This window comes from Microtus ochrogaster, linkage group LG4 (genome assembly GCF_000317375.1).
Source record: "Microtus ochrogaster isolate Prairie Vole_2 linkage group LG4, MicOch1.0, whole genome shotgun sequence".
In the NCBI taxonomy this organism is placed as follows: Eukaryota; Metazoa; Chordata; class Mammalia; order Rodentia; family Cricetidae; genus Microtus; species Microtus ochrogaster.
In genome coordinates this window covers 671,646-681,115 of record NC_022030.1, presented here as the reverse complement: position 1 = coordinate 681,115, position 9,470 = coordinate 671,646, and the positions used below count along the sequence as shown (strand labels likewise).

The 9,470-nt window shown below is 41.6% G+C and overlaps 1 protein-coding gene across 3 annotated transcripts in view; it reads left to right on the top strand.

The window, feature by feature from the left end:
* The window catches only part of Arhgap18 (Rho GTPase activating protein 18), a 220,621-nt gene that overhangs the window by 124,460 nt on the left and 86,691 nt on the right, over positions 1–9,470 (top strand). The window lies entirely within an intron of this gene.

Below are 9,470 nucleotides of genomic sequence, written 5' to 3'. Positions count from 1 at the left end.
TGATGAACCCATGGCTTCCTCCATGCTAAGCGAGTACTCCAGCATTGATGAACCCATGGCTTCCTCCATGCTAAGCGAGCACTCCAGCATTGAGCTTTACCCCCTGCTACCCAAACTTCCTGCCGCCACTTCTTAACTCAAACATTGCCCAGATTGCACTTGTAATTTACTCTTTGGTGAGCGCCAAACTCAAACATGCCATCTCCCTGCCTCAGCTTTCTGTGCAGCAGGCCTCACAGGCTGCTGGCACCATGACTGGCTAAGTAGACGCTCTTCCCAGCTTTAATGTAGACTCTCTCCACTTTCCCTGCTTTTCTTCTTGTTTGTATTTGTTTAGTGTACTTAGCGAGTGAGCTGCTGTTTAACTTGATGTTTTATTTCCATTCCACACATGCAGCCTCTCCCACATCACGTAGATTCTTTTATCCTGTATAAACTTGTTTTCTGTGGCTAAGCTTCTTTTCAGTCCCCTGATTTTAACCCTCATGTATATGCTAATGATGCTAAAATTATCCTCCAGCCAGTAACTCTTTCCTCAGCCCCGTGCTCCCTTTCCAAATGCCTGGAGCGATCGTTCTGTTCTTGGTTGTTGGGACTCTGGAGTTACTTGAGGATGCTAAGTTGAAGGCCGAGATGGAGCAAGTGTGAGACCACGTCTGAGATCCAGCTTTCCTGGGGATCTTAGGCCTGGTGCAGCTGGACTGTAGAGATGAGGGGGAATTTTCCTCTTTGGAGGTTCATTGATGCAGCTGAAATGACCAACAATGGGCTGATTAACCGAAGAAAAGGCTTAATGATCTATTTATGAACACGGTGCCCATAGGAAAGTGAGTCCCAACAGCCTAATGAGAGTAAAAGCTCATCAGCACCTAGCATGGTGGCGCATGGCTGTAGTCTCAGTACCCACGAGGCTGAGGCAAGACGTTTGTTTCAAGTTGGAGACCATTTATTGACATGGCAAGAATGTACCTCAAAACAAACAGAAAACTAAGAAATATTAAACCAAACAACCCAAAGGAGCAACAGCAACAAAAGACAACACCCTCATGAGCACTGTTCCTAGGTTAGAGGGAGATGAGGTTGTCCCTGGACACTTTACAACAGATAAGAATGGTTTGCCAGACAGGTAAATGAGTCTACTAAGAAGAACACAGTAGCTTGGGCAGAAATCCCTTGATGTGTTAGGCACTTTTCTTGTTGCTGTGGTCAAACTCCTGGTAGGAAGCAACTTCCTGGAGAAAGGGCTTCTCTTGGCTCGCTGTTTCAGGGCAGACAGTCCACCATGGCAGGGGAGGCATGGTGCGGATAAAGGAGTTGGTCACAGTGTGTTCGCAGGTGAGGAGCAGAGTGGGAGCGAATAGGCAATGGGACCAACCTAAGAAGCTGCAGCACACACCCAGCAGTTACTTGTTTAGGCCTCCCACCTGAAGGCCTGCTTTCTTGGCCAAGTAGTTGAACGCTTTCATCTGGAATGTGGGGCTCCCATACCAGCCAGAGATTTTATTCCAAAAGGAGATATTTTTTTTTTCTGCTCTAACCTTATCCCCCTCTGTCTTATTCTCTCAAGATAAAGTCTGTCATTGATCCCCAAGTTCACCTTTTGACTAGGTTATCTATGCTGACTAGTCAACAGGTTCTCGGGACCCATTGATGTATTTCCCTGAATGCTGCATTTGGTTATAGACATGACTGGCCATGCCTGCCTAGGTTTTACGTACTTCTGGAGACGCTAACTCAGTGGTTCTCAACCTGTGCATTACAACCCCTTGGAAGGCTGGGGAGGTGTTGTCAAAAGACCCTTTCACAAGGGTTGCCTAAAACTACCAGATAACACAGATATTTACTACTCTTAACAGTACAAGATTATGGTTTTATGAAGTAACAGTGAAAATAATTTTATGGTTGGGGGGGGGTCACCATAAGATGAGGAGCTGTATTAAAAGGTCACAGCATTAGGAAGGTAGAGAAACATTGCTCTCACTCATGTCCTCCTGCCTGCAGAGCAGGTACTTTCACCCACTGAGCTATCTCCCCAGCTCTCAGTGAAGTCCTTAACAAGTGTCCTTACCAGAAGGAGTGACTCCTGTGGCCTGTTTCCATAGCAGCCACTGCTTAGCATATTGTGTTGGAGTTGTACATGCCTTGCTTACTGAATATCTGGCCTATTTTGTCTAAAATGTTTTTTATTTCATTGTTTAAGGTAATAGAGAGTATAATGTAGGTTTTCAGTAGATAGTGACTCAAAAGACAGCCAAACGTTCTGTGGACAAACAGCAGCTGGTTTCATATGTTGGAGGTGGAAGAAAATCTAGCAGTTGCACACACTGGGCTGCCTGAGGAGAGCCGGTTCACCGCCTCATTCTCTGTAGCTTCTCGTCAGTGTGGAAGTCACCATCTATGGCGACAGAATGCGTGAAATGTGTTGTTCTAAACCGAATCGTGCTGAAAGTAAAAATTACAAAAAAAATTTTAAGGCCTTAGAATGAAGTAATGGATTTTGTTAATTTGCATATTAATTATATGTTGTGATGATTACATTGGGGTGTATCGAGTTAAAAAAATATATATATATATATATACACACATACACATTTAACATGAATTTTGCCTGTTCCTACTTACTCTTTTTTTTTGAACGCAGCAACAAGAAAGTAATTTTAAGTTACTTTTGTGCTCCCCATTTATTTCTAGTAGCTGGCGCTGGTTTCGAACATAATTACTCACCTACTCACAACACATTCCCAAGTTTTCCTATCACTCCAGTTGTGCTTTCTGAGATTTGCTGGACCACTTACTTCTTAGCTGTTTGCAATTTTAGGAGTTGCTGACTTAAAATCAATATATGTGAGTATACCAGCTGGGAGCCTCTTTCTTCAAGTTGGGTCTCTGAGATGATTTTTCTCATTACTGCGTGTTAGATGTTGTTGTTACTTAGAAACCTGACACTCAATGCACGTCTTTATGCTATGACCAAGAAAGTGATAGGAATAAGAAAAGGAAGCTGGAAAGAGGGAGAAAGAATTAGGAAGCTAAGGCAGGGGGATAAAGAATTTAAATGCAGCCTAGGCAGCATTGTGAAACCCCATCCAGAAATAGATAAAACCTAAGTAGAAAATGAGGAATGTTATTTAAATTTAAAACTTCATTTTTCATGTGTGTATGTTTCATATGTGTGTGTGTACATATAATAGGCAGGCATATGTGTGCCTACTCTTGGATTTGCAGAGGCCGGAGGAGGACTTTTGCTGTCTTCTCTGATTTCTTTTGACCTCATTGTCTTGAGACAGAATCTCCCATTTAACTTGAAGCTAAATATTTTGGCCAGCAATACTCCACAAATACTGGGTTACTGACATAGGAGATCTTGCCTGGTTTATTTACAAAGAAGCTGGGTGTTTTAACTCAGGTCCTCATGATTGTAGGCCAAGTGCTCTAACCCACAGAGATGTTTCTTTGGCCTGAGAAATTTTAGTGTAAGGTTACCTACAAGTCCATACCCCCAATCATATTGTCTAACACTGGTCTTGCTTGTTCAAAATTGCAAGGCCTGGCATATTATCATGCATATTTCCTGCTTCATCAGATTTTCAGTATTTAAAACTTAACGGATTTTACAACTTTAGATCTCTCTCTGTCTTAAATTTACAATGTCTATGGCAGTATTCTTTTAATTTCTATAGTTATGTAGTTCTTTTCTAGTGTACCCTAAATATGTCTTTAAATAGCAAAGCAATTAAATGGAGTTGCTGGTGGAGACCCAGAGATACCTTTTTCGGGGGGGGGGGCAGTGATGACATGGTAGACCGTATTAAGGTGGGACAGAGAAAGGCAGTGTTGACAGTTTCGAGTGATACCTCTTTTAGAACTGGATGTGACTTGAGGTACTGTCCTTGCACTGGTAGGATAAATGTGTCTGTCAGGCCCATACAGAAAAAACAGCAGAGCTGGACACAGGCCAAGTTTTTTCATCTCCCAGTTAGAATCTTCTTTCGCAAACTTCCCTGTGATGATAACATAAAAAAAAATAGACTGTCTTGGGCAATTAGTACGGGCTAAGAAAGATGAGGACTCTTCAGGTGTGAGAATGTGCTGGAGATAAGATGTGGGTGCAACCACTGTGATTCATGGAGCAGTGGCCCCAAGTGAGAATTAGGTGGATGCTCAGGAGGTAGCTAATAAATTTCTCTTCTCTCCGGCGCACTCCCTCGCTTACTGCAATGCACTGATTAGGGTTTAAAATGGCCCGATGAATTATGCAAAAACTGCATCTGCAGAAGGGGCCATCTTGCAGCCTAATGCAGCGCAGATGGAAAGACCCCCTTTTAATCATTGTTCCCCGCAGTACTTGGAAACGTTTTGAGGAATAAGCACTCAGAAGTAGAAGTGAATGGCCTCCACCAGCAAATGAGTTCCTTCTGCAGGGAGGAACCGAGAGGTATTTGTGATGCAGATGACTGCTCCGGGCTTGAATGTGCATCCTTATCATTCGAGATTTATAGAAGCAAAATGGAAATACTTGCTTTTAAGATGGTTTCACTAGAGAAATTGCTTCTGCCCGCCTGGCCCAACATGCATTATTATTATTATTTTCAAAAATGGTGACAATGAACGTTTAAATGCCAATTCACTCCAATCAAGAAAACATGCAAATTACCTCTCTCTCTCTGATCCTTAGTTACTACTGAAGAGATGTAATTAGTTAGCATGCCCTTACTTTTATTAGCATAATATTAATGCAAATGATCACTAGGGTTTTTTTCTTTAAAAAAAAAAGAACCATGGAAAGTAATTAATAACAGTGCTTATTTTCTCAATAAGAAAGGAAAAAAGCATTTATGATTAGACCTTTAGCTGTATTATCTGTGCCAAAGACCCCCTAATTGAACCTAAGCAGGTACCCGGTTCTAAAATCAGTATCTGCTTAGCTCTTCCTCTCAGAGAGCAGCAGACAGTGCAAAGGAGGCATTTCAGACCAAGAAGGTCTGCTGTTACCTATGGCAGTTCTGTAGGGGACTGCAGCCACGTGTGCCTGTCCCAGTGTTAGGGAGGATGGAGCATTCAAGGCCAGCTGGGCTCCCGCACAGGTTTGGTTCTCAGAACTGCAGCGACATCAACAAACTCCCAACTGTATAGGTGTGTTCTGAAGACACTGCCACGTAAAGGAGGACAAGACTGGGTTGGCCAACTCCATCAAGGACTGAGCTCAAGGAGCCCCAGCAAAGGGGTGACTTTGAAGAGGACACTGACTAATTTCTTTATTTGCTCAGAGGAAATGGGCTTAAGCTGAAGGGAAGTGAAGTTGAATTAAACAACAGGAAGACCTTGTTGGCTGTGGAGAGTTTTATAAAATTAGAACAAGGTATAGGAAGAGGCTGGGGTTTCCTTCTCACCTCCCCACTGAGTTACCTTTTTTCTTTTCTTTTTTCATACTTTCTGGCATCTGTCTTTGCTCAGCTGCAACACCTAGTGTTGCCAAAGTCAGCTAGAACACACACTACAGCCCCTCCCCCATCCTGCCCTCCATTGTTCATTTCCTGACCTCTTTAGACAATGCAGCCTCTGATCAGAGGTGAAATCCAGTTCCTTTTTGGACTTTGGACTGTGGCATGTAGAGTACTTTGCACCTGCACAGAGCCAGGATTTGTTGAATGACTGTCTGAGTGCCCCATTACAAGTCTGTCTATTATTAGCAAGCATGGGCCCCAGCTCTGTAGTGTCACTCAACCAAAACATTGAAGTGTCATTAAATCTCAGTGTTCTTTGTCATATTCTTTACTTAAAGAGGAAATATAAGATAGGGATTTAGCTCAGTGGTAGAGCATGTACTTAGCATACACAAGATCAGTGGTTCTCAACCTTCCTAATACTGCCGCCCTTTCATACAGTTCCTGGTATATGTTGTGACCCCCAACCATAAAATTTGTTTCATTGCTACTTAATAACTATGGTTGTGCTACTGTTATGAATTGTAATATAATTATCTGATATGCAGAAGGATATTTCATATGCAAATCCAAAGGGGTCAAGACCCACAGGTTGGGACTTCCTCCTCTAGATTCAGTCCCCAGGAAACACCCACACTCACGTACATACATAGCCTATGTAAACACAAAATAAATAAATAAATATTAATAACACTTGAAATCCTAATTGTGATTATTTTTAAATAGAGCTTAAATTGCAGCATTCATATTAATATTTATAAAGGAGGGGTCATGAATAAATGTAGTCGTTGCTGTTTAATGATATTGGATTGATGAAGTGATTAGATTAAAAATGATCTTTCCTAGGTTAGGGAGATAGGTCAGTGAATAAAATACTTTCCACACAAGCCTGAGGATCTGAATTCAAGTGCCAGAACCCAGGTAAAGATGGTGGGCTTGGTGATGCATGCATGTAATCCTAGTGCAGAGAAGGCAGGGTCAGGCAGATCTCTGGGGATTGTGTTAGATGAGTTTGCATACGCAAGATTGTTTAGGGCTTGAATGACAAAAAGACGAGGAGGACATAACTATTCCTAGGTATGGTAGAGGAGATGGTTAATTGTAGATATGAGGGAGCGCATAGCTAGAGGCATCCAAAAGGGTCTAGAATGATCATGACTATTGAGCTGGGCCTTATGATGGAGGAGGGGGGAGGAGGAGAGAGTGGAGACCAGAGGCTAGGTGGCCAAAAGGCAAAATAGGGCAGACATAGCCCATTGACTTGAGTATATGGGGAAGAACAACTGGGGGACGAGCTGCTCAGGCACTGGGCTGCAGAAGGTGGGGAGGAGGGAGTGGAGAGGGAGAAGTGGGGAGGGAGCTGTAATAGGTAGGAATTGAGAGATGCTGATAGCCAAGGTCTGCTTTGAGAGTTAAATAGGCACCTCAACCTTTTTTCAGGTTTAAGAACTAACAAGCTAACATTTTTCATATGAAAGTCATGCCTTCTACAGACTTGGTTCAGTAAACTACTAGATTCATTGATGAGGTGGGAACCCCTAATAGTCTGCACTTGAACATGTGATTAAAACAAAAAAACAAAAAACCTGAAAGACATCTAAGTTTTGGATTCATGCCTAAGCGCAGTGGTTTTTTAACCTGTGAGTCCCAACCCCTTTGGGCTTGAATGACCTTTCACAGAGATCCCATATCAGATAGTCTGCATATCAGATAGCTATATTGCAATTCATAACAGTGGCAAGATTATAATAATGAAGTAACAATGAAATAATTTTCTAGTTGAGATCACCACAACATAAAGAACTGTATTAAAGGGTCACAGCATTAGGAAGGTTGAGAACTATAGATGGAATTGTCTTTGGGCCATCAACCAACTGTCAAATAAAGACACGTAGACTTATCATTAATTATGAATGCTCGGCCTTAGTTTGAGCTTGACTCGGTAGCTCTTTTAACTTAATTCAACCTGTTTATATTCTCTATATTTTACCTCAGGGCTTTTCATTTTACTTTAATTCTGTATGTCCTAGTTTCCTGCTTCTTCCATGTCTGTCTGGCACACTGACATCTCTCTTTGTTTCTTCTCTGAACCTAATTTCCTCCTCCTACTCTCTCTCCCTGCCCAGAAGTCCCACCTAGGACTCTTCCCTCACTATTGGCTGTTCAGGTTTTTATTAGACCCATCAGATGCTCTAGGCCGGCAAGGTAAAACAGTAACACATTTTTACATAGTTAAATATTCCACAACAGTAACACATTTTTACATAGTTAAATATTCCACAATGTAAACAAATGTAACACATCTTTACGTAGTTAAATAAATCCTCTGTCACATAAACAAATGCAACACACCTTTACATAGTCAAGCAAAAATTCCACAATAGAGAAATGCTGCTTTAGCATATTTGACAACTTAGACCTTTCTGTAGACATACCTTGGCAACATAGCAAAGAAAGTTCTTCAATTCCACCATCTCCATTGGTATCTATCTGTGGTTTCCTCTGCATGAATGTTGCCTTTAGTGGGCACTCTGAACTCTTTTGAAAATGTATTCAGTCTACTCTGGTCTTTATAGACTCTGTACTCTGTTTAATATCATACTGATTAATGTCTTAAGAACTGATGGCTATAGGAGACAATAGATTTTTCTTCGATGTTTTTTCTGGAACTTGGGACATAGGTGAAATATGAGTCCTAGGAACCTTGGCCAGCGTCAAATTGGGGCCTCAGGAAGCTTGGCCTGGGAGTTGGCATTTTGAGAAAAAATAAATATTAGTCAACCTGTATTTTCTTTGAAGAAATTTAGCAAGAAGGGAATCTGGACCTGGAGCAATTATAGGGAATAGGGACTGTTGTGTTAGGAGCGGCGGGCTGTGTCCTGCCACCCGGCTAGCTTTACCCGAAATAATTACACCGAAACTGTATTCTTTTAAACACCACTTGGCCCATTTTTATCTAGCCTCTTCTAGGCTAGCTCTCACACCTGGACTAGCCCATTTCTAATAATCTGCTGTAGCCCACGAGCCGGCTTACCAGGAATGATCTTAACCTGCATCTGCCTGGAGTGGGAGAATCATGGCGACTCCCTGACTCAGCTTCTTTCTCCCAGCCTTCTGTTCTGTTTACTCCTCCCACCTATGTTTTAACCTATCAGGGCCAAAGCAGTTTCTTTATTGCTTAACCAATGAAATCAACAGATTGATATATGACACTCCCATATCATAGGGACAAATACAGAAGACTTGAAATATAAAACTTTTGAGTGAGAAATTCTGTCCTAATCCTAAGTTATAGTTCATTTAATGGATGTTTTTAAAGCTCAAGGCAGTAAGTAACTCAAATGGCATCTTTAAAAATCAAAACACTCTAAAATAATCCATTACAGAGATACACACTAATTGGCTACTTACATGCTGAGAAGTGGTGGTAGAAAAATACTACAAACCTCTGTTTCCCTGAGTTAAATCATCATGTTTAATAAGAGCAGAAGGCTTTTTATTTGCTGAAAGCACTGCAGTTCTTCATTATGTAGCCCTGACTGTGTTGAATGTGCTCTTTCTCTCTCTTCTTCCCTCCCTCCCTCCCTTGCTCCCTCCTGCCCTTCCTTGCTCTCATCCTCCCCCCTCCCCAACACAGCATGCAGTTACAGGGTTCAGACCTCTTGTGCCCATGGTTTCAGAAACTGTGTGCTAAATGGCATGGCATGCCTCTAGCCAGGAGTAACATCAATTATGCTAGAGATTTCTGTTTCATCCACCTTTTGCACTTTCTTTTCTCCCTCCTGGAGCTTTTCGGTCTTCCTGCTAGAGGTACCCTTCTCTTGGTGACCTTCTAAAGGAAGATTACTGTCTTTTACTGAAAAATGCTTGTTTTCCTGTTTTTACTTATTTATTATTATTATTATTGTTATTATTATTATTATTATTATTATTATTATTATTATTATATGATAAGCAAGTCTTCACTCCCCCATATCTTCATTATATTTTTTAATTGGAAAAAGGCATTTATTCCCTGTGCCGTTG